At 34.8% G+C, this 26,859-nt stretch overlaps 1 pseudogene; it reads right to left on the bottom strand.

Annotated features, from left to right (window-relative positions):
* Positions 1–13,487: 13,487 nt before the first annotated feature.
* Positions 13,488–26,445, bottom strand: LOC148956457 (52 kDa repressor of the inhibitor of the protein kinase-like; annotated as a pseudogene).
* Positions 26,446–26,859: the final 414 nt, after the last annotated feature.

The following is a 26,859-nucleotide window of genomic DNA, read 5'->3' as shown; positions in this document are numbered from 1 at the left end:
CCCCTCTCCCTCTTACACGTAATAATTTCTGTTCGTCTTAAGTTTTAATGTTGCTCCTTACTTTCAGTTGAATTTTTTTTTTTTATTTACCGTATCTTAAGAAGTGAGCTGAATAGATACACTAATAGTCATCTTTAAAGTTTAGCACAAAAATTATTTCGGTTTCATTTAATTTTTAGCAAAGAAAGTTCTTGCCGTGTGGACGGCAAGGACTTGCAATGTGTGGGGACGAGGATTCGAGGAAATTGACCTTTGTAGAACCTGTAAAAAACGATGGAAATTTTTGGACCTGGCTACGCTATCGGATGAAACGCTCCCTGGTTGGTCCAGGGAGGGAGAACAGATTTTTGGGATGAAGAATTGTTAAGTTTGTATTGGGGGGTAGGTGGGTCTATGGAGGGAGGTCCAGGGGTCAACTCCCTAATTTTTGGAGTAAACTGTCGTTAATAGATTTTTCTTCTTTTATTTATAATTAATAGATTTAATAGATTTTTCTTCTTTTTTTGGGGGGAGGGGGTTGGAAATGAAGGGAGAACCAGGGGTCAGCTCACATGATTTATCATTGATAAGTTTTTTTTTAGGGAGAGGATCGGGGCATGGAGGGCCAGGACCCAGCTCCCATTTGTTTTGGAATAAAATATTGTTTATTTTTTTGGGAGGGGGGAGGGCCGGGCCATGGAGTGCCAGAGGTGAGTTCCCATAATTTTGGAACAAGATTATCGTCAGTTAGTTAAAATATTGTTGATTTTTTTTTGAGGGGGAAGGGGGTTGGGTCGCACCATGGAAGAAGGGCCAGGGGTCAGCTCCCTTAAGCTTTGGAATAAAATATTAACAAGTTTTTTTGGTGGTGGTGGGGGTTGGGAGTAGTGATGCCTTACTGCTTTGAAATGCATCCATGTCCCGAATTTTAAATGGACACTGCTTTTAAAGACATCCAACCGAAGCCCTGCTTTAAATGGTCAGCAGGTGTTTGTTACGTCATAGGGAGGGGACTAAGAGATGAGGTGTTACGCCCCAGGATTTTAAACGGTCCTTGTTTTAAATGGTCAGATGTTAAGAAAATGTTTACAGTCGATTGCTATGCAATATAGGATGACGTAATCGTGCGTGAATCAACAGGTGTTATATCATTGGGAATTTTAACCTACGTAATTGGAGTTGGGAATCATGCGTGACTTAGTGGATTTATCGGGAATAACTTAATGACGGCGCATAAGAGGGTGATATGTAATGACAGCGCACATGTTACATAATTTTGGCGCACACATGGTTGTTATATAATGACAGTGTCAGGTAGATGAATTTTATTAAAACATTTTTTTCTTTAGTTAATATGTAATGAGGAAAGTTTAGGGATGACGAATTCTCACGTGAACAGTCTCTTCAGAATCCAAGGGGAATTCCCCGCTTTTAACTGAGGAGGACATACATATGGGTTGTTAAATAATACTTTTTTGAGATTTTATTTTTCTTTCAATGCATTTTTTCTCAAAGGATCATTATATTCTAACGAGTTTTTTCCTCATTAGGACTCGAAAGGCCAATTTCCATCCAACGGAGTTGTGCCCTAACAGAGAGTACTAGCAATTTATTTCTAATAATTTGTCCCGAGAAATACATTCTAGGAAGTAGTCATTTACACGGTAATAAGAATCCCTCCTTCCTTTACTGACTCAATTAAATGCTTACCACATCAGTGCACTTAAGCGCTACTATGTTATCGATTTTCTAAGGGGACCTAGAGGGCAGGTGTTAGGTAGTTATGGTTCTAGATTTTTCATTACTTAATTTATTGGGTATTGAAGCTTTATCATAAACAATAAATCTAAAAAGACACAGGCTTTTGTACATACAAAATTTATTAATACAAAAAAAAATTTTAAGCATTATTTTAACATAGAAAAAACACTTAAAAACACGACAAAACGTGAAAAAAGATTTTAAAAGGATGAAATATATGCAAAAACAGGCGTAAATTAAAGAAAGATGCAACACCTGACCATCATTTACAGAGGGGGTGTTGATATTAGAGCTGAATTTTTACGCTCTATTGTGGTATTTCAAAGAGCTTTAAACGAAACACAGCGTTTTTAAGACAGGACTATGCAAATGAAAAAAAACAAAACATGAAAAATCTGTAAGATTTGGGACGTTTTATAGGGTTGTCTCATGGTTTTATCTTGTCAGTGATACCTTAGTTGATGTTTCAAGATGCATTTTGGAAGTTTTTCATTTGAAGCGTAGGACTCAGGGTATTTTTGTAGCATTTTTTCGTGGGTTATCATATCTATGGTTCCTCAATTGATGTTTAAAGTGTATTTTAGAAGCTTTCATTGGAAGCGTATGACTTAGGATATTTTTGTAGTGTTGTGTCGGGGTTTTATCTTGTCTGTGCTACCTCAGTTAGTATTTCAAAGTGAATTTTGGAAGTTTTTCTTTGGAAACATATAACTTAGGATACTTTAGTAGGTTTGTGTCGTGGTTTATCTTGACTTTGCCACCTCAGTTGATGTTTTAAAGTGAATTTTGGAAGTTTCTTTCGTTTGAAACGTATGACTTAGTATATTTTTGTAGTGATTTGTCAACGTATCTCTTGTCTGTGCAACGTCAGTTGATATTTCAAAGTGCATTTTGAAAGTTTTTCGTTTGAAACATATAAATTAGGATAATTTTCGTAGGGTTGTGTCGTGGTTTAACTTAACTTTGCTACCTCAGTTGATGTTTGAAAGTGCATTTTGGAAGTTTCTTGTTTGAAACGTATGACTTAGTATATTTTTGTAGTTTTGTTTCAAAGTATCGTTTGTCGAGCTACCTCGGTTGATGGTTCAAAGCGCATTTTGGAAGTTTTTTGTGTTAAATGTATGACTTAGGATATTTTTGTAGTGTCATGTCGTGTTTTTATCTTGTCTATGCTACCTCAGTTTACTTTTCTTCAGTTGATACAAAAACATCCGAAGACATACGTTTCAAAGGAAAAACTTCCAAAAATGTACTTTGAAACATCAACTGAGGTAGCAAAGACAAGATAAACCACGATGTAACACTAAAAAATATCTTAAGTCATACATTTCAAACGACAAACCTCCAGAATGCACTTTGAAACATCAACTGAGGTAGCCAAGACAAGGTAAATCACGACCCAAAGCTACAAAAGTATCCTAAGTCATATATTTCAAACGATAAACTTCCAAAATGCACTTTGAAACATCAACTGAGGTATCACAGGCAAGATAAACCACGACAAAACACTATAAAAATATCCCAAGTCATACGTTCAAAAGAAAAAACTTACAGAACGCACTTTGAAACATCAACTGAGTCAGCACAGAGAAAATAAACCATAAGAAAACACTACAAAAATATCCTAAGTCCCGTTTCAAAGGAAAAACTTCCAAAATGCACTTTGAAGCATCAAGTGAGGCAGCACAGACAAGACAAACCATGGAACAACAATACAAAAATATCTCAAGTCACACGCTTCAAACGAAATACTTCCAAAATGCACTTTGAAACATCAACTGAGGCAGCAAAGACAAGATCAACGACGACACAACACTTCAAAACTATCCTAAGTCATACGTTCCAAACCAAAAACTTCCAAATGCTCTTTGAAACATCAAGCGATGTAGCACTGACAAGATAAACCACGACGAAATGCTATAAAAAATATCCCAAGTCATACGTTTCAAACGAATACTTCAAAAATGCACTTTGAACCATCAATTGAGGTAGCAGAGATAAGATAAACCACGATAGAACACTTTTAAAATATCCCAAGTCATACTTTTCAAACTTAGAAACTTCCAAAACGCACTTTGAATTATCAACTGAGGCACCACAGAGAAGATAAACCAATACACAACACTATAAAAATATCCTAAGTCATACGATTCATACGAAAAACTTCCAAACACCCTTTGAAACATTAAATGAGGTAGCCCTGACAAGAAAAACCACGACGCAATCCTACAAAAACATCTTGAGTCATATGTTTCAAACGAAAAACTTCCAAAATGCACTTTGAAACATCAACTGAGGTAGCACAAGCAAGATAAACCACGACACACCACTGAAAAAAAATATCCTGTCATACCTTTTGAACGAAAAAGTTCCAGAATGACGTTTGAAACACCAATTGAGGTAGAATAGACAAGATAAAGCGCAAAACACCACTACAAAAATATTCTAAGTCATATGTTTCAAACGTTGGAGCTCGCTAGGGTCCTGGTTGAATTGGGTGATTGGGTCCTGCTTGAATTTCTTGCTAGGAATCCTCCCCCATTTTTCTTTAATTTACGCATGTTTTTGACTATATTTCATCCTTTCATGTTTTGTTTTTTCATTTGCATAGTCCTGTCTCGAAAACACTGTATTTCGTTAAAGGCTCTCGAAAATATTTCAATAGAGCCTAAGAATTTAGTTCTAATATAAACGTCCCACCCCTCCTCTGTAATTGCTTTTTTGCCTCCCTCCCCCATATTTCTTTAATTTACTCTTGTTTTTGTATATATTTCATCATTTTATAAGCTTTTTTCACGTTTTGTCGTGTTTTTAAGTGTTTTCTTCTGTATTTAATAGTGTTGTAAATTAGTTTTTATTCATAAATTGTGTATGTACAAAAGCCTGTGTATATTTTAGATTTATTGTTTAGGATAAACCTTCAGTACCAAATAATTTACGCAATGATAAATCTAGAACCATAACTACATAACACCTGCTGACTAGGTCCTCTTAGAAAATCGATAACATTGTAGTGCTTATGTGTGCTTATGCGGTAATCATTTAATTGAGTCAGTAAAGGCCAGAGGGGTTCTTGTTACCATGTTAATGGGTATTTCCTAGAATGTATTCCTCGGAACTAAATATTGGAAATACATTGCTAGTCCTCTCCGTTAAGGCACAGCTCCGTTGGATGGGAATTGGCCTTTCTAGTCTAATGAGGACAATAATCGTTAGAATATAATGATCCGCTTAGAAAAAATACATTGGAAGAAAAATGAAGTCCCAAAAAGTGTTTTTTAACAACCCACATGTGTGTCCTCCTCAGTTAAAAGTGGGGGATTCGCCTATGGTCTCTGTACAGACGGTTCCCGTGAAAATGCGTCATCCATATATTCCTCATTGCGTAAGGACTAAATAAAAAAAACGCATTGAAAGAAAAAAACTTCTTTAAAAAAAAACGTCTTGAAATATATTGAAACGACCTAAGAAACATCTTGAAATGTCTTAATAAATTCCTCTGCCTAGTACTGTCATTACTTAACATCCACGTGTGCACTGCCATTACATAAAATGTGTGCTGCCATTACGTATCACCCACTTGTGCGCCGTCATTAAGTTATTTCGGATAATTCCACTAAGTCACGCATGAATCCCAACTGCTATTACATAAGTTAAAATTCCCTATGATATGACACCTGTCGAGTCACGCACGATTGCGTCATCCTTTATTACATAGCAACGGAATGTAAACATTGTTGTAACACCTGACCATTCACAACAGGAACCGTTTAAAATCCAGGGGCATGTGATGTGACGTAACGCCTGCATCTCTTAGTCTCCTCCTTATGACGTAACACACACCTGCTGTCCATTTAAAACAGGGCTGTGGTGAGAATCCAGGGCACGTCATGGAAATTCTGGGCATATCATAGGAATCCTGAGCTGTTAACGTATTTCAGGGGCGTGCCATGTGACGTACCACCATTTGAAACAGGGATGTCTTTAAAATCCAGGGGCGTGTCATGTGATGTAACACCTGACCATCTAAAACAGGGTGCATTTAAAACTACGGGTAGGGTTGTCTCCCCCGGGACAAAAGTTACAACACTTGCCAACGGGCTCTTGGGGGATTGTCTAAACTTCGGAGTTTTGTTATATGATCTATGTTATATTTTGAACAAAATGACTCTCAAAAATTCGGCCGAACGCATTTGGGGAAAACAGGGTTCGTGGGAGGGGATAGTTTCCTTCCGATCAATTTTGACTCTTAAAAAGGGAACTATAACTTCTGATTTCTGATCATTTGACTCCCTTCTGAAGTTTATACGACCACCTTTTCCATAAAAATCTTCCATAAAAATATGCCCCAGGGCGCAAGTTAAAACCCTTTCCGCGAGCTCTGGGGGTTATGTTGACCTCGACGTTTTTGTTGTCTGTCCGTTGGACTGTTTTTAACGGAATGGATATCTCAAAATTTTGATTGGATATATTTGGGGGAAAGAGGATGGGGGGGGATGCCCTCTAATCCCATTTGACTCTTAAAAAAGGGACTAGAACTTTCGATTTCCAATTAAATGAGCCCCCTCAGAAGTTCATACGATCACCCCTTACATAAAAAAAATTATATGCCCCTGGGCATGACTTAGAACACTTGCCCTTGAGCTCTAGGGGGTTTTGTCGAAACTGGAGTTTTTTTTTATTTCATCTTTGAACAATTTTGAACAAAATGACTATGTCAAAATTTTGATCGGACGTATTTGGAGAAGAAGCACCTTGGGGGGGGGCTAGTTGCCCTCCAATCACTTTTGACTCTTATAAAAGACAAGAGAACTACCAATTTCCAATCAAATGTACCCCCTCTGAAGTTTTCACGATTATCCCTTCCATAAAACCATATTTGGCCCCGGGGCACAACTTACAGCACTTGCCCTCCTGGCCCTGGGGAGTGGGTCGACCCCGGAGTTTTTGTTAAGAAGAGATACAAGCCGTGCAGTGGCCAGGGAGTTGTTTCATTAGAAAGAGATCTACAGAGACAATTGGCAGCCCAAGAAAGAAAAAAGAAGGGCAGCCCAGCCAATAGAAATAACACCAGTCTTTCTAGAAGATTTTCATTTTTCAGTTAATCCGGGTGGCAGCGAATCTACAGAGACAACTGGCAGCCCAAGAAAGAAGAAGAAGGGGAGCTCAGCCAACAAAAATAGCACCAGTATTTCCAGAAGATTTTTATTTTCAGTTAACCCAGGTTGCAGCGGTAGCTATATTAAAAGTTATAATAAAGAACGAACTCTTGCTTATACTAACTTGTATAGGCAACTTTACATAAGGGATCAATATAGTTTATTATAATCCGGGTTTGCAGCCATAGCTAGCAACCTAGTAAGAGTTATATAGAGGATCGGAATAGTTAATTATAAATACGGATTATTTAGGTTTCATCGGTATTATGGCTGTAGAGATTGCTGAAACCTAGTAAAGAACAAACCATGACAGATATCCAGGTTGCAGCGGTAGCTACCATAACTCCTAAGGCCCGAGTCAGATCATCAAAAAAAAGAAGTTCACTATTTGAACGTTTTTATTACACTATTAGAATGTTTTAATTCAAGCTAGGAAAATGCCTGAAAATTTAAAAATTACTTTGTTTTTTTTTGTTAGATAGAATCCAAAGATTTATGCCTGTTCCACATTATAGTCACACTTGTCGATAAAAGCAAAATTACGCACGTCTATAGCGCCAATTATGTTCGCCGTTCGTAATTTTTTCAACTTTTTTTCATGTCTTAAAAAGACATTGCTTATACTTGTAAGAAAAGAAAAGTAAGGCATACTTTTTGAAACTAAAAAACATAGAAACTTAGAACAGCGGTGTTTCTATCTGGGAGAGGAATTTTATATAATTTAAGAAAACTTAGCATTAACAGAGAACAGTTGGACACAAATTACTGTTAGACCAAACTCTTTAAAGTAATTTCTTGCAATTTTAAGTTTTTGCTTTTTAAATACAAGTGTGACGCTAAAATTAAGAAAATTGCCATGTCATTCATGATATTTGGCTTTCTTTATCGATAGATGATACTATGATGTAGCACGGGCATTAATTTTTGCAAATGAGGTCATTTAGTAAAAATTGCATTGACGTCATGACACTTGTCACACTTAAGTGGAAAAATTAAAAGATTTTAAATTTTAATGCTTAATTAAAACTAGAAAAATGCTTGAAAATTTTTAAATTATTTTTTTTTGTTAGATAAAATCCACTTGCCACGTGATTAAGCTTACAGGTTTGAACGCAACCAGTTATATAATGCCAGTAGGAAGGCTCGAAAATCAAAAATTTGAAATTATTACAAGTCATGATTCGATATTTGACAGCAATTCTAAAAAATTAAAAAAGAAAACAAAAAGTTTAATGCTTAGTAGAAATCGTTGTTAGAAAATCATCATTACCGAATGTCTTTTCTTAAAAGTATCAGCAATGTCTTTTAAAGACATGAACAAAAGTTGAAAAAATTTTTAGGTTCAGTTCAGAATCGCTAAACAATAGTTCAAAACATGCTTTAATAAAATTTTAATAACCGCTGGACAAATTATGGCTGCTTAAATAACAGCTAAACAATAGTTTAAAAACATGTTTTAATAATCAAAGATTCTTCTAAAGACCCCAGTATGAAAAGACAGTAAATTGTCTGCGTTTAGAAGACACACTACAATAATAACTCATGTATAGAAGCCTGCTGCATGCCAGGTGCCGGAGCCCAGCGGCCGGTAATTGCAAAAATATTAGTATATATTTTAATAAGGGATTGCAATAATTCGAAAACCTTAAAAAAGAAAACCAAAAATTTAAAGCTTTGTAGATGTCGTTGTTAGAAATCGGACTTGCTTTAATAATCAAATATCTTTTAAAAGACTCTAGTATGAAAAGACTACAAATTGTCTCAAATTGTCTGCGGTTAGAAGACAAGCGATAATGAGAATACATGTATAGAAGCCTGCCGCTTGCCGGGACCCAGCGGCGAAGCCGGCGGGCTCCCGGTACTATATATATATATATATATATATATATATATATATATATATATATATATATATATATATATATATATATATATATATATATATATATATATATATATATATATATATATATATATATATATATATATATATATATATATATATATATATATATATATATGTATATATGATATATATATATATATATATATATATATATATATATATATATATATATATATATATAGGTAATAAAGTCATTACCTTTTTTACCTTTTTCATAGACAAAGTCGAAAAATACGCAAAGAAGAAAAAGAATGTGTGCATCCGATAAATACAAGTCACAATCCAAAATTTGCCTAAGCAAATATTTCTACCCTACCTATGACCGCACTGATCTTCTCTTGAAAATTTATCTACAATTTCTCTAAGTCTATAAAGTATCACCATACTAAGTCATTTGCTGTCTACAGAAACTTGGCTAATGTTTCTATGTTTACCACACTCATTCTTATCACCTTTCTAATACAACGGTTTAGTTATTATTTTCTCAAAATCGCTAAGTACTTCCCCTTTTTCCAAAGTCCAATTCATAGTCTTCAGTAATACATTTTTAACCTCATAATCACCATTTTTAAGGAACTCATTTACCATACATCAGCACCTGGGGCCTTATTTTTTTTCCTTTTAGTAATGTAACTAATTCGTTCTTGCGACATAAGTCTTCGTTCACATTCAAAGTGTCACAGACTTTTTCATTCGTCACTATATCTTTGCCTGTAACATTATACCAGTTTAGCAGACTCTCAAAATGTTCCACCCATCTCTTTTTAATTCTTTCCTTATCAATAATTGTGGCTCCGTTCCTATTTTTAACTGGGACAAATCCATATTGACTAATCCCTCTCATTTTATTAATATGCCAATAAAATATTTTATTATTATACCGTCTAGCTGCATCTTCCAGATCCTTAGCAATTTTATCCATGGTCTCTACTTCACACCTCCTTAGTTCATATTTTAATGCTTTCTCCACTTTCTTTACATTCTTCTTATTTTCATATTATCTGTTCCTTAGAAAGTTCCTACGCAAGCTCCTCCTCCTGTCTTTTAACATAAAACATTTTCACCAATATTCCTACCTGCGTTCCTGACTTTCTTCTCTAAAACACCATAACCAACTACAAAAATTATCTTCCTAAAATTTGTCTATCCATCTTCTACATTATCAAATTTTAAACTTTCCGGTTTAGTATTCAACTCTTCCTGGAAAGTTTCTCTCAAATTCTCATCCTGAAATCTACCAACGTCATAGCTCCCCGCAAGGTAGTCACTCTTCCTAAATTTCAGCTTTATATTAAACTGAGACGGTACTAGATGGCGATCTTTATTTTTAACATTGATAACAGCACTCCTATATACCCTAGTATCTTGTACTGATCCTGCCAGTCTTTGGTTTACAATAACATAATCAATAAGGTTAGCTGTGTTACCATCCTGGGAATACCATGTTAATTTACGGGTTATTTTATGACCAAACACTAGATTGTTATATCTACATAACTGTAGCAGTCTGTAGTCATTATTGTTTTCTTTTTTACACCAAATTTACCTTGACTTGGATACTATCTATCTCTATTTCTACCTACCTGGTTGTTAAAATCTCCGAATAAAAACACCGTATTTCTACCTCAGACCCTGTCTATTTGTTTTTGTAGCTGTAAGTAAAATTCATCTGAGTCACTACTATCTCCGTCAGTCCATTCCACAGGGGCATATACTACTATGAGTGATACCTTACACATTTTGGTCATAAGATGAGTGACTAACATTCTATTATTAATTCTTTCCTGGCCTAAACAAAACTTTGCAGGTTCCTTGTTCATCATGAGCCCTACTCCTTGTCTATGTACCCCATCCTTCCTGCCTGAGTGGATAAATTCTATAACGCCCAATTTCATGTTTTCTACCCCTGGGCTATGACTTTCTAAAACCCCTAATAAGTCTAGTTCAAAACGTCTGAATTTGTCAGTCAAAATTCCGCTACAATAGTTATTTTCGATACTTTGGCATCATATGGGCTTTTCTAAAAAGTCAAGTTTGGTTAATGCTAATGAAATAAAATAAAATAGGATGAATATATAATAGTTTATAAACAAATTTGGGCTATATATTTGCATATTAAGGGGGGAGGGGGAGGGTAAAGCATTGCATATATTAGATACGTAACCTAACCTAACCTAGGTACCTCCCCCCCCCCCCTAAACCCCCAAAAACAACAGTTTAAATATCGTATACGCAATGAAAACCACGTTATGCATTCCATTACTTTATAGCGGTGTCTTGAATTAACCCGTCAAAAACGGGTTTTTCGTTAGTGGTTTCCTTGTAACTGCCCATATAATGCCCAAGTACCTTATTTTCTAACGTTGTTGAATTCCAAGTTGCAATTTTTATATTTTTTAGCTCATTGAAATTATTTTTTTCTCAGGAAAAGAAATGGTCCCAGAACCAGAGCAGAATAGGGAGTACAACATCCTTTCAAGTCTACACAGAAGCACTTAAGCCAGAACCCGACTTGGAACCCGACAGCAAGAAGTCCCTGAGACCTCCAGCTGAATGAAGGTTTTGCACAATCCTGATCCCGATTTACATAGTTACATAAGTCACAACATAGTTTTCAACACTTTGTGATGCTTTTTTATCAACAAAAGCCTAAAGCTTGCACAGACAATCTCAAGCTTATTACCTCTGACTCATTATATATTCATGCATGCAAATGTTATGCTATTATGGGGAGGCAACCATAGTATATAATTTAGCTAGGAAGAGGTTTTCAGTCCAAAATCGCCCACCAAAACAGATGTAACACAGAAGAAATGTCTATTAATAAAAATCCAGTACAAATGCCATGTCGATTATTAGGCTATAATTTTTTATGGGGTGCCACTCCTCAGAGTCACCCCTTCAACACGTGTGTTTACACCCCTTCAACACGTTGAGGTGCGCCAAAGGATTTCCTATCCTGCGTACAGACGAAGATCCACCTCCAGTTCCTAGACCTCAACTACCGGTGTAGAAATCGTAATTTATCGAAGTATTTTATGTGTTCTCTATTTGTTTGTGTTTAGTTGTACTTTTTTGTTTATGCTCCGTCTTTCTTTTTTTTGTATGATGGGTTTTCAAATAAATATTAATAATTTATATTTGTCTTATGATTCTGTATCATTCGTCTTGGCATTTATGAGTTTTTTGTTTTTATTTTCCTGTTCTGCTGTTGTATCGAAGTGAAACTTTGTGTTCAAGCTGGCCTGAAGTTCTGATTCTGAGATGGACTAGACCCATTTATAACACTATCATATTCTAAGGCTGCTCTGCTTGAAAATATTGTTTATATCCAATAAATCTTTGCAGTATTCCAAGGAAAACTTTATATATTTTTTAAATATTTCAAAACCCTGTCCTCCCGATGAGAAACCATGTGCATAGATTGTCCCCTCTTGAGAATTTTTTGCCAGTGCCTGTTTTACTTTTCTATATATTAAAGCAATTATATGGTTTGAAAAGTATCTGACAGCTAAACAGGTGAAATGATTTTATTAAACAGTTCGTGGTAACGAACTGTGAGTAAGGAGCGATTCGGTTCAATAGTAGCTGAAACTCTAAGAAACAAAATATTGATACCAACAGCTATATCAAAAGAATTGGCTTATTATGGTGATTCAAATTAAATAAGTTTCATAAGTTTAACCTTACCCATCAAAGGCTACGAGCCTGAGAAAGTTTGCCTGGTTTTTGAAAAAAGGGAGAAACACCCCCGAAAATCCATAGAATATTAATGAAAATCACACCATCAGATTCACGTATCAAAGAACCCTACTGAACAGGTTTCAAGCTCTTACCTGTAAAAATATGGAATTTTTTATTTTTTTCCAGAAGAAAGATGGCGGATGGGGGCCAAATCCTTCAAAACAGAAGATAGAAAGCACTTTATATTAGGTAACATCTACAAAAACCAAAAGTACATATATTAATAAATATGGACTCGCCCTATATTGCAAATTGTAACCTACGAGCAGAGCTAAGAGCAAACTTTTTAAGAATATCATCAACTGATACAGAAATACCTCAATGGACATTCAAAAGTGCCAAGCCATTTAGTTGGCCTTCAGCCATTCGGCTGCGGAGATAGGTTTTTAGACTTTTCATTGAAGAAAATCACCTCTCAACACATGCTTAAGTCGGAATGAAAATGCGGAGTAACATATGGACGTTGGGAAATATGCCTCGCTGACACTCAGCCAGGCTCTCTACTGCCGTCTTTGGAAAAAGATAGGGAGCTACTTTCAGCCACTTAGCCCATCATAGTTGAAGCTCAGCCTTCATAGCGGACTTCGAGCTTGTTAGATCTGCGGTATATAAGTTGATCAGTTCTTTAAGATCGCCAATAGGCTCTTTTACGACAAAAGATGGCAGGATTCCGCTGAGGCATTTCAGAATAACTTTGTGCTTTGTGAATCGAGATTCGAGTGACTGTATGAGTTGGTCCACGAATGGGATGAAAAGGGAATCTCGATATTGAAATTCTATTTGCTTTTCTGCCGGGCTATCATGTGGGCTGTTGACGACATTTCTCTTTCGTGGCATGGCAATAGTGATTTCCACTTCTTGGCATATGCACGTGACTTCCGAAAACAGCTGACCGAACTTCTCCTCTACCTTATTTCGTGCATCTTGAAACATTTCAGTCACACTTTTGACACACTGAATGCACAAAGCCATATCGATGTTTTCTGACTGCAGCAGCTTAGACAAATTTAGTGTGTACCCCAGGAAAAAATCTATCACAATAAGGGTCACTATATAGTCCAAACTCAGGACGTAATTGAGCAGACTTCTGGCTTTTGACGACGCCATGGAGTCCCCATTTGTTTCTATGTCTTCTAGGGCCTTAAAAATAGGACCAACTAACTGCTCTGATATCTATATCGCATCGTGTCCTTCGACCCATCGAGTTTCACACACTCCTTTCAGATTGACTTCGGTGTAGGTTTTTAAGACAGCGCTTCACTTGGCACTGAAGTGAAAGAAATTAACTGTTTCACGAATAACCATCATACTGTGCTTGATATCAGGAATATTGCTCGAGTCCGTCAATACCATGTTCAAGGAGTGGAAGACACAGTGAACATACTTGGTAAGTGGATATTTGTTCGAGATAAAAGCCTGGGCTCCTGACAAATGTCCACTCATGTTTGCAGCCCCATCACACCCTTGTCACCTGCACAGTTTCATATCGCGACCAAGTTTCTCCATTCGACTTATGATAAATTGACCAAGGCTTTCACCTCGCAAGTCTTCAACAATAGCAAACTTGACAAACCCCTCCCTGATCTGAAAAGTTTCGCTGTCCAAAAATTGAAGCCCTAGAGCCATCTATTCCTGCCTTGATATGTCGGTTGTTTCGTCCGCCAGGATGGTGAAAAAACGAGCCGATTTCACTTTATCAACAATCTTTGCAGTAATGAGCTGTACACAAATATCAACTAGTTCATTCTGAATTCTGGGGCTGCAGTACTGGGTATTACCCACACTTTTCTAAAACACCTCTTTCATTATTGGATCGTCTTTCATCCAATAGCGTAGCCAGGTCCAAAAATTTCCATCGTTTTTTACAGGTTCTACAAAGGTCAATTTCCTCGAATCCTCGTCCCCACGCATTGCAAGTCCTTGCCGTCCACACAACAGTATTGTTTTTGGGATGAGACGAAGCCTTTTTCTGTCTATTTCTATTTCATCTCTTTTCTGAGTATTCAAGACTTCCACTATAGAGGACTTTTGCCTGCTCACTGTTGCCAGGAAAGTTTCCCCCCAAACAACAGTGTCTTTATGGGAAGAGTTAAACTGATGTTTAGAAAAAACTCCAGGGCGTTTTTCCAATTCACGTGAGACTCCATGCCAAGCTGCCCTAATTTTTGGGGAGACCCCCTTCCGACTTGATCAGAAGCAAACAAAGCACAATATTTGCAGAAACACCCTTTTTTCACTGAAGAAAATACTAGCCAAGCGTAATTATCCATCCAGCAAACTTGAAACTTCCTTGTTTTTGAGCCTGTGACATGAACCGGAAAAGGATAGTCCTAGTTTGGCTTAAAATGCTTATTCAATAAATTATGCTTTGTTTCATCGGAAACCGAAACTCTTCTTTCAAAAAAGGTTCCAGTGTCAAGCTCAACGTCAATGTCTATTTCATCGAGTTTGTCAACTACTACCTCAGCGTTTGGTATTGACTCTTGGGCTGAAGTCGAAGGCTCAGTTGTAACGGCAATGTTCAGCTGATCACCATTGCCACTTTTTTCCGAGTCAACCTCACTAATTCGTCTTTTTTTACCCCAAAGCTGGAGAAAACTCTGTTGTTTTTTTACATTTCTCACTTGTCCTGTCTTTAGCAACACTTGGTTTTAGATTGTCAACTGCAGGAGCAAAGGCCTGGGTTTAATTGCAAGGATGACCGCTTCATCCCCTAGGGAAGGACCACCCACGAACAGATGATCTTTAAAAACTAACAGTTAGCTCAAAGAAGTTGGACAGGAAATGGATTAGTACTATGCTGGTGACCCAATCGGATAATTATAGGCCGAAAAATCATCGAAAACGGTTAACACATTATGTCTAGATCAGTAATTAGCCACTGTCCCTTATTCTGTGAGAAGTATCAGAAAATTATGGGGGGAAAAATCGTGACATTTCGGGGGGGGGGGGCCCGGGGCCCCCCCCCCCCTGCGTACGTGTTTGGATGGGTGTTTATTTGTTATTCTCAGGGTGATCGTATCGACCTGGTGGTCCTAGAATATCAGAAGAGGGGTCTTTGGAAAGGAAATTAATACTTCTAGTGCTGTTTTTGAGTGACCAAAAAGATTTGAGGGCATCTAGGCCCCCTCCCACGCTCCCCATTTTTGTCAAAACCGTCCGATCAAATTTTTTCTAAGGATTTTTTATGTTTATGGATGTAAGGATTTTTGTTGTTCACCATACAAGCGGGCTATCACTCTATGTATTATTTGATGTTTTTTTTTGTGGATGTTTTATGTTTATGGATGTAAGGATTTTTATTGTTCACCATGCAAGCGGGCTATAATTGCATATTTTATTTGATGTTGTTTTTTTATTAATTTTTTATGTTTATGGATGTAAGGATTTTTATTGTTCACCATACAAGCGGGCTATCATTCCGTGTTTTATTTAATTTTTTTGTATGGATGTTTTATGTTTATGGATATAAGGATTTTTATTGTTCACCATACAATCAGGCTATCATTCCATGTTTTATTTGATGTTTTTTGTATGGATGTTTTATGTATATGGATGCAAGGGTTTTTATTGTTCACCATACAAGCGGGCTTTCATTCCATATTTTATTTAATGATGTTTTTTTGTATGGATGTTTTATGTTTATGGATGTAAGGATTTTTATTGTTCACCATACAAGCGGGCCTGCCCCCCCTCCCCCAAATTTTTGCCCTCCCCCCATTTTTTAAATACTTTTTTTGCGCTTGAGACACAGAAGAGCCCCCCTCCAACTTCCCCCCCCCATTTTTTATAATACTTTTTTTGCGCACTTGAGACACAGAATGCCCCCCCCCACTTTTTGGCGCCCCCCCCACATTTGTTAATACTTTTTTTGCGCGCTTGAGACACAGAAGGGCCCCTCCCCCAAACTTTTGCCCCCCTCCCCCCAACTTTTTGCCCCCCCCCCCAATATATCATTTCAGATCAAGTTCTCTTCTTAATATTCCTCCTAAACTTATTTTATAAGTTGAAGTACTCATGTTTCTCACTCCCAACAATACTTTACGACTTTTTGCATACCTCAACACCAAGGAATACTTTTCAAAAGGTTTTACTTATCTTTTCAGAACAAGTTCTTTTCTTAATATCCCTCCTAAACTTATTTTATAAGTTGAAGTACTCATCTTTTTTCACTCCCAACAATACTTCACGACTTTTTGAATACCCCAACACCATGCAATACTTTTCAAAAGCCTTTATTATATTATTTCAGAACAAGGTCTTTTCTTAATATCCCTCCTAAACCCATTTTACAAGTTGAAGTACTCATCCTTTTCACCCCCAACATTACTTTACGACTTTTTTGCATACCCCAACACCAAGCAATACTTTTCAAAAGGCTTTATTATATTATTTCAGAACAAGGTCTTTTCTTAATGTCCCTCGTAACCCCATTTTGCAAACTGAAGTTCTCATCTTTTCACCCCCAACATTACTTTACGACTTTTTGCATACCCCAACATCAAGCATTACTTTTCAAAAGGCTTTATTATATTATTTCAGAACAAGGTCTTTTCTTAATATTCCTCATAAACCCATTTTACAAGTTGAAGTAGTCATCTTTTTTACTCCCAACATTACTTTATGACTGTTTTGCATACCAAAAAATCAAGCAAGGTTCCACTTCAGTTCAGATTTTCCCCCAAAGACATAAATTTAAAGTTTTACTCCAAATTTTTTGTAGAAGATAGAAAGAGTTATAGTTTGATCGTGAATATTTCACCATGAAGATAAGGAGCTCCACTTTAATTCTGAGATTTTTCCCAAAGACAACAAAATATTAAGCTCTGTTCTCAATTTTAGCGTAGAAGATAGGAAAAGTTATACTATGATTGTGAATATTTTCCATGAAGATAAGTTCCATCCCCCCCACTCCACCCATCTTTTGCCCTCAACCTCCCCCCATTTTTTACATTTTTTTTGTTTGCGCGCTTGAGACACAGAACGCCCCCCCCCCCCAAACTTTTTGCCCCCCCCCCTATATATCATTTCACATCAAGTTCTCTACTTAATATTCCTCCTAAACTTATTTTATAAGTTGAAGTACTCATTCTTTTCACTCCCAACAAAACTCTACGACGTTTTGCAAACTCCGAAACCAGGCATTACTTTTCAAAAGGCTTTATTATATCTTTTCAGAAGAAGTTCTTTTCTTAATGTCCCTCCTAAATCAATTTTACAAGTTGAAGTACATATCGTTTTCACCCATAACTTAACTTTACGACTTTTTGAATACCCCAACACCATGCAATACTTTCTCAAAAGGCTTTATTATATTATTTCAGAACAAGGTCTTTTCTTAATACCCCTCATAAACCCATTTTACATGTTGAAGTACTAATCTTTTTTCACTCCAAACATTACTTTACGACTTTTTGCATACCCCAACATCAAGAAATACTTTTCAAAAGGATTTATTATATTATTTCAGAACAAGGTCTTTTCTTAATATCCCTCCTAAACCCATTTTACAAGTTGAAGTACTCATCTTTTTCGCTCCCAACATTACATTCAGTCATTTTTTGCATACCACAACATGAAGCAAGGTTCCACTTCAGTTCCGATTTTTCCCCAAAGACATAAATTTAAATTTCTCCTTGAAATTTGTCTGTAGAAGAGAAAAAAAGTTATACTTTGATCGTGAATATTTCACCATGAAGATAAGGAGCTCCACTTGAGTTCTGATTTTTCCCAAAGACATAAAAAAATTTAAAGCTCTGTTCTAAATTTTAGCGTAGAAGATAGGAAAAGTTATACTATGATTGTGAATATTTTAAATGAAGATAAAAAGTTACATTTTAATTCTAATTTTCTCAATGAAGTGAAGAAAAGCTCAAGTTCTCTTCTGAATTTTTTCTATGAAAAGAAATAAGTTACAGATCAATTCTATATTTTTTCCAGAGACAATAAAAAGATTCCACTTTAGTTCAGATTTTTCCCCAAAGACATAAACTAAAAGTTCTACTCCAATTTTTTTGTAGAAGATAGAAAAAGTTATAGATTGATCGTGAATATTTCACCATGAAGATAAGGAGCTCCACTTTAATTCTGAGATTTTTCCCAATGAAATTTAAAAATTCAAAGTTCAATTCTAAATTTTTCCGTAGAAGATAGAAAAAGTTATACCATATTTGTGAATATTTTCCATGAAAATAAAAAGCTCCACTTTAATACAAATTTTCTCAACGAAGTGAAGAAAAGTTCAAGTTCTCTTCTGAATTTTCTCAATAAAAAAGAAATTAGTTACAGATCAATTCTATTTTTTTCCAAAGAATGTTTCAAATTTTAGCGTAGAAAATAGGAAAAGTTATACTATGATTGTGAATATTTTCCATGAAGATTAAAAGTTCCATTTTAATTCTAACTTTCTTAATGAAGTGAAAAAAAGTTCAAGTTCTCTTTTAAATTTTTTCTATGAAAAGAAATAAGTTACAGATCAATTCTATTTTTTTCCAAAAAAAATAAAAAGGTTTCACTTCAGTTCAGATTTTCCCCCAAAGACATAAATTTAAAGTTCTCCTCCAAATTTTTTGTAGAAGATCGAAAAAGTTACACTTTGATCGTGAATATTTCGCCATGAAGATAAGAAGCTCCACTTTAATTCTAATTTTCTCAACGAAGTGAAGAAAAGTTCAAGTTCTCTTCTGAATTTTCTCAATAAAAAAGAAATTAGTTACCGATCAATTCCATTTATTTCCAAAGAATGTTCTAAATTTTAGCGTAAAAGATAGAAAAAGTTATACTATGATTGTGAATATTTTTCATGAAGATTAAAAGTTCCAATTTAATTCTAACTTTCTCAATGAAATGAATAAAAGTTCAAGTTCTCTTCTAAATTTTCTCTTTGAAAAGAAACAAGTTACAGATCAATTCAATTTTTTCCAAAGAAAATAAAAAGGTTCCACTTCAGTTCAGATTTTTCCTCAAAGACATAAATTTAAAGTTCTCCAAATTTTTTGTAGAAGATCGAAAAACTTACACTTTGATCGTGAATATTTCGCCATGAAGATAAGAAGCTCCACTTTAATTCCGAGATTTTTCACAAAGTCATTAAAAAATTCAAAGCTCTATTCTAAATTTTTCCTTAGAAGATAGAAAAAGTTATACCATAGTATATTTTCCATGAAGATAAAAAGTTCCACTTTAATTCTAAATTTTCTCAACGAAGTGAAGAAAAGTTCAAGTTCTCTTCTGAATTTTCTCAAAAAAAAGAAATTAGTTACAGATCAATTCTATTTTTCGCAAAGAATATAAAAATTTTCCACTTCAGTTCAAATTTTTCTCAAAGAGATGAAAAATTTAAAGTTTTGTTCCAAATTTTTCATAGAAGATAGAAAAAAGTTATACATTGATTGTGAAAAATTAGCTCAATTCTGACTTTTCACAAACAACTTACAGATCATTTCTAAGTTTTTCAAGAAATAAAAAGGTTCCACTTCAGTTCTGATTTTTCCCAAAAGACATAAAAATTTTAAAGCTATGTTCTGAATTTTTCCGTAAAAGATAGAAAAAGCTATACTATGATTGTGAATATTTTCCATGAAGATAAAAAAGTTTCACTTTAATACTAAATTTTCTCGACGAAGTGAAGAAAAGTTCAAGTTCTCTTCTGAATTTTCTCAATGAAAAAGAAATTAGTTACAGATCAATTCTAATTTTTTTTCACGAAATAAAAAGGTTCCACTTGAGTTATGATTTTTCCCAAAGACATAAAAAATTTAAAGCTCTGTTCTAACTTTTTCTGTAGAAAACAGGAAAAGTTATACTATGATTGTGATTATTTTCCAATGAAGATAAAAAGATCCACTTTAATTCTAAATTTTCTCAACGATGTGAAGAAAATTTCAAGTTCTCTTCTGAATTTTCTCAATGAAAAAGAAATAAGTTACATATCAATTCTAATTTTTATTTTCAAGAAATAAAAAGGTTCCACTTTAACTCTGAGATTTTTTCCAAAGACATGAAAAAATTTAAAGCTCAGTTCTAAATTTTACCAAAGAATATAGGAAAAGTTATACTATGATTTTGAATATTTTCCATGAAGATAAAAAGTCCCACTTTAATTCTAAATTTTCTCAACGATGTGAAGAAAACTTCAAGTTCTCTTCTGAATTTTGTCAATGAAAAAGAAATTAGTTACAGATCAATTCTATTTTTTTTCCAAGGAATATAAAAAGGTTCCGCTTCAGTTCTGAGTTTTCTCAAAGAGATGAAAAATTTAGAATTAAAGTGGAACTTTTTATCTTCATGGAAAATATTCACAATGGAATATCTTCTACAAAAAATTTGGAACAGAACTTTAAATTTTTCATCTCTTTGTGAAAAATATGAACTGAAGTGGAACCTTTTTATTTTCTCTGGAAAAAATGGAATTGATCTGTAACTTATTTCTTTTCATAGAGGAAATTCAGCAGGGAACTTGAACTTTTCTTCACTTCGTTGAGAAAATTTTGAATTAAAGGAACTTTTTATCTTCATGGAAAATATTCACGATCAATGTATAACTTTTCCTATCTTCTACGGAAAAATTTAGAACAGAACTTTAAATTTTTCTTATGTCTTTTGGGAAAAATCAGAGCTGAAGTGGAACCTTTTTATTTATTGAAAATAAAAATTAGAATTGATCTGTAATTTCTTTTCCATTGAGAAAATTCAGAATAGAACTTGAACTTTTCTTCACTTCGTTGAGAAAATTTAGAATTAAAGTGGGACCTTGTATCTTCATGGAAAATATTCACAATCATGGTATAACTTTTCCTGTCTTTTACGGAAAAATTTAGAACAGAGCTTTAAACTTTTTATGTCTTTGGGAAAAATCATTACTCAAGTGGAACCTTTTCAATTCTTGAAAAAAATTAGAGTTGATCTGTAACTAATTTCTTTTTCATTGAGAAAATTCAGAAGAGAACTTGAACTTTTCTTCACTTCGTTGAGAAAATTTATAATTAGAGTGGAACTTTTTATCTTCATGGAAAATATTCACAACCATAGTATAACTTTTCCTATCTTCTACGGAAAACTTTAGAACATAGCTTTAAATTTTTATGTATTTTGGGAAAAATCAGAACTGAAGTGGAACATTTTTATTTCTTGAAAAAAATAGAATTGATCTGTAAGTTCTTTGGTAAAATTCAGAACTGAGCTAATTTTTCACAATCAATGTATAACTTTTTTCTATCTTCTATGAAAAATTTGGAACATAACTTTAAATTTTTCATCTCTTTGAGAAAAATCTGAACTGAAGTGGAAAATTTTTATATTCTTTGGGAAAAATAGAATTGATCTGTAACTAATTTCTTTTTTTTGAGAAAATTCAGAAGAGAACTTGAACTTTTCTTCACTTCGTTGAGAAAATTTAGAATTAAATTGGAACTTTTTATCCTCATACAAAATATTCACAACTACAGTATAACTATTTCTATCTTCTACGGAAAAATTTAGAATAGAGCTTTAAATTTTTTTATGTCTTAGTGAAAAATCTCAGAATTAAGCTGGAGCTCCTTATCTTCGTGGCAAAATATTCACGATCAACCTGTAACTCTTCCCATCTGCCACAAAAAATTTGGAGGAGAACTTTAAATTTATGTCTTTGGGAAAAAATCTGAACTGAAGTGGAACCTTTTTATTATCTCTGGAAAAAAAAGAATTGATCTGTAACTTATTTCTTTTCATAGAGAAAATTCAGAAGAGAACTTGAACTTTTCTTCACTTCATTGAGAAAACTAGAATTAAAATGGAACTTTTAACTTCATGGAAAATATTTACAATCATAGTATAACTTTTCCTGTCTTCTACGCTATAATTTAGAACATTCTTTGGAAAAAAATAGAATTGATCTGTAACTAATTTGTTTTTCGTTGAGAAAATTCAGAAGAGAACTTGAACTTTTCTTCACTTCGTTGAGAAAATTAGAATTAAAATGGAGCTTCTTAACTTCATGGAGGATATTCACGACTATGGTATATTTTTCTATCTTCTACAAAAAATTTGGAGGAGAACTTTAAATTTAAGTCTTTGGGGAAAAATCTGAACTGAAGTGGAATCTTTATTGTTTCTGAAAAACTATAGAATTGATCAGTAACTTATTTCTTCTTCATAGAGAAATTTCAGAAGAGAACTTGAACTTGTCTTCACGTCATTGAGAAAATTAGAATTAAAATGGAACTTTTTATCTTCATTTAAAATATTCACAATCATAGTATAACTTTTCCTATCTTCTACGCTAACATTTAGAACAGAGCTTTAAATTTTTTTTATGTCTTTGGGAAAATCAGAACTCAAGTGGAGCTCCTTATCTTCATGGCGAAATATTGGTGATAAGAGTGTAAATTTATTGATCTTCCAAAAAAAATTGGGAGGAGAACTTTAAATTTATGTCTTTGGAAAAAAATCTGAACTGAAGTGGAATTTTGCTTGATGTTGTGGTATGCAAAAAAAGTCTGAATCTAATGTTGAGAGGGAAAAAGATGAGTACTTCAATTTGTAAAATGGGTTTAGGAGGAAAATTAAGAACAGACCTTGTTCTGAAATAATATAATAAAGCCTTTTGAAAAGTATTGCTTCATGTTGGGGTATGCAAAAAACGTCGTAATGTAACGTTGAGAGTGAAAAAGATGAGTACTTCAACTTGTAAAATGGGTTTATGAGGGATATTAAGAAAAGGCCTTGTTCTGAAATAATATAATAAAGCCTTTTCAAAAGTATTGCTTGATGTTGGGGTATGCAAAAAAGTCGTAAAATAAAGTTGTGGGTGAAAAGGATGAGTACTTCAACTTGTAAAATGGGTTTAGCAGGGATATTACGAAAAGACCTTGTTTTGAAAAGATATAATAAAGCCTTTTGAAAACTATTGCTTGGTGTTGGGGTATGCAAAAAAGTCGTAAAGTAATATTGGGAGTGAAAAATATGAGTACTTCAACTTGTAAAATGGGCTTAGAAGGATATTAAGAAAAGACCTTGTTCGTAAATAATATAATAAAGCCTTTTGAAAAAGTAATGCATGGTGTTGGGGTATTCAAAAGTCGTAAAGTAAAGTTGTATGTGAAAAGGATGCGTACCTCAACTTGTAAAATTGGTTTAGGAGGGATATTATGAAAAGAACTTGTTCTGAAAAGATTTAATAAAGCCTTTTGAAAAGTATTGCTTGGTATTGGGTATGCAAAAAGTCGTGAAGTATTGTTGGGAGTGAAAAAAGATGAGTACTTCAACTTATAAAACTAGTTTGGGAGGAATATTAAGAAGAGAACTTGATCTGAAATGATATGTTGGGGGGGGGCAAAAAGTTGGGGGGTGCCTTCTGTGTCTCAAGCACGCAAACAAAAAAAGTGTAAAAAAATGGGGGGAGGGCAGAAGTCGGGTGGAGTGGGGGGAGATGGAACTTTTTATCTTCATGGAAAATATTCACAATCATAGTATAACTTTTCCTATCTTCTACGCTAAAATTTAGAACAGAGCTTTAAATTTTTTTATGTCTTTGGGAAAAATCTCGGAATTAAAGTGGATCTTCTTATCTTCATGCTTAAATAATCACGATCAATGTATAACTTTTTCTATCTTCTACAAAAAATTGGGAGGCGAACTTTAAATTTATGTTTTTGGGGGAAAATCTGAACTGAAGTGGAACCTTGCTTGATGTTGTGGTATGCAAAAAAAGTCTGAATGTAATGTTGGGAGTGAAAAGGATGAGTACTTCAACTTGTAAAATGGGTTTATGAGGAATATTAAGAAAAGACCTTGTTCTGAAATAAAATAATAAATCCTATTGAAAAGTATTTCTTGGTGTTGGGGTATGCAAAAAGTCGTAAAGTAATGTTGGGAGTGAAAAAAATGAGTACTTCAACTTGTAAAATGGGTTTATGAGGGGTATTAAGAAAAGACCTTGTTCTGAAATAATATAATAAAGCCTTTTGAAAAGTATTGCTTGGTATTGGGGTATGCAAAAAAGTCGTAAAGTAATGTGGGGAGTGAAAAAGATGAGTGCTTCAACTTGTAAAATGGGTTTATGAGGGATATTACGAAAAGACCTTGTTCTGAAATAATATAATAAAGCCTTTTGAAAAGTATTTCTTGATGTTGGGGTATGCAAAAAACCATAAAGTAATTTTGGGGGTGAAAAGATGAGTACTTCAATTTGTAAAATGGCTTTAGGAGGGATATTACGAAAAGACCTTGTTCTGAAATAATATAATAAAGCCTTTTGAAAAGTATTGCTTGGTATTGGGGTTTGCAAAAAAGTCGTAAAGTAGTGTGGGGGTGAAAACGATGAGTACTTCAACTTGTAAAATGGGTTTAGGAGGGATATTAAGAAAAGACCTTGTTCTGAAATAATATAATAAAGGCTTTTGAAAAGTATTGCATGGTGTTGGGGTATTCAAAAAGTCGTGAAGTATTGTTGGGAGTGAAAAAGATGAGCACTTTAAGGTTAATCTCCTTCTCGCGGCGGGTGGACTTCTAGACCAGCGCGTCACAAGCCACCCGCCTCGTACGTCACTATGCTCGCTAATGTTTTGGTATTATCAGATGCGTGCGTGGTGCTTCAGATGTCAATCGTGTAAATTCACCCATTGGGCTGTAAAAGGACAGAGCGAGGTAGCAACAGAAAGCTCTGCGAGAAGTGTATTAGGTACGAGAAAAAGTACAATTACAGAAATAAGCGTTGTCAGTGCTTTACCTGAACTCCTATTCAAAAGACAATCTGAAGAAATACAGAGAAATGAAGAGAAATACTGATAATAATAGAATGATTTATTTTGTAATCGTCTAAGTTCGAAAGGGCGCTCTGTACTCATCACTCACTGTTCGATCCCTTCAATAGCCCCACCTCATTTTATTGGGAAGCATGTGTCCTGGACCGTACCCAGATTTTTTCCTCCGAGGATGCTAACGATATTTTATGTGTGCCGCGAAGCGATACTTTGATTTCATACGGTTTGTTTCTGGATATGACGCTCAATACACCGAGATGTTTAGAGATGCAATAATAGTTGTTCTCTTCGAAATGGCAGAGCTAGAAATAGAAAAGTGCAAATTTGGTAAACCGCTTATGAGAACAACTTTGACTAAGAATAATTGACTAGTGGACGAGATTCTAGATTATTCGAGGTCCGGATAAGCAGGGTTGCCAACTAACCGAGGCTCCAGAGAGGGAAAAAATCCAAAAAAAGAGTGATTTTGGGTAAAAAAGAGTGACATCAGAAAACGAAATCAGAAATAGGGATTCTTTGTCTCTACAGACAGGTCTAGTCAATCTAACCTCATTTTGTAGTTTATATGCATCACTGTAATTTCCCAGATAGGTCTAACGTGCTTCCTGGCTGTATGAACACCCTTTGACTACCCTTCTCCGCTACAGATGAGTCTTTCCAAGGGGCTAAAGACGCAATTTTTGCGCCGGGTAGGTATTTTGGCGAGTCCAATGTGGCCAATTGGGGTACTGTCTGGTGAGAAAGTGGACATAGCTCAGTTGTTTTTGACATAAAACGAATACCCAAATAGTGAGAATAGAAGTTCTAATAAAATACAAAAGAAATCGAGCGAATTGAATCAACGATTTCTGCAGCAACAGGGGCTCAAACCTCGCTTACGCAAAAATATAGAGCCTACACAAAGGCACTAAGCAAACGTTATTATATATTGGTTATATTTATACTTCCAAGAACCAATGCAATTCGACTACATGATAATATAACACGAAATAACCAGTCGCGTTTACGAAGTCGCCAATTGGCATTCACTTTCATCGTCAGACCAGTCAATTTCACTCAAGTCTAAACTATCAGAATCGCTCCAGTGTTCTGCTTCCATATTCTTCCTCTTTGGCTTGAAAACGCGCATCTTTTTTGCAATAACTGGCTCCATGTTCTCTTTACGCTTCAAACCTGGACGGTCTGCAAGCCCGCTAGACTTATATGTTGCTTCAGAGTTTTGCTTCCGAATTATTGTTGCTTTTTGGGGGCTGGGGGGGATGGGGGGAGGATCCAGTCACTGCCAAATATTGTTTTATCCTCGACCTTCATTTCTTGTTTTTTTTTATTGCAAAATATTATACAAAGTGTAGGAAGCTATATCTCTTCTTCAGGCACGTACGCAGGGGGGGGGTGGATATTCGGGCCTCTTTTAAATCTGAATTTTTTCAAATTTTTAAGACTTTATTAAAATTTTGAAAAAAATTATTAAAATAATTTCCACCTCTGAAAAAATTTCTATGCGTTTACCTGTCCTCCCGCTATTTGCCAAAAACGTATTTGGTCCCTGAGTTAAAGAGTACCCGTA

Source organism: Artemia sp. Qi Xiang Cuo, chromosome 1 (assembly GCF_049724085.1).
Source record: "Artemia sp. Qi Xiang Cuo chromosome 1, ASM4972408v1, whole genome shotgun sequence".
Classification (NCBI taxonomy): Eukaryota; Metazoa; Arthropoda; class Branchiopoda; order Anostraca; family Artemiidae; genus Artemia; species Artemia sp. Qi Xiang Cuo.
This window is presented reverse-complemented; position numbering and strand designations above follow the sequence as displayed.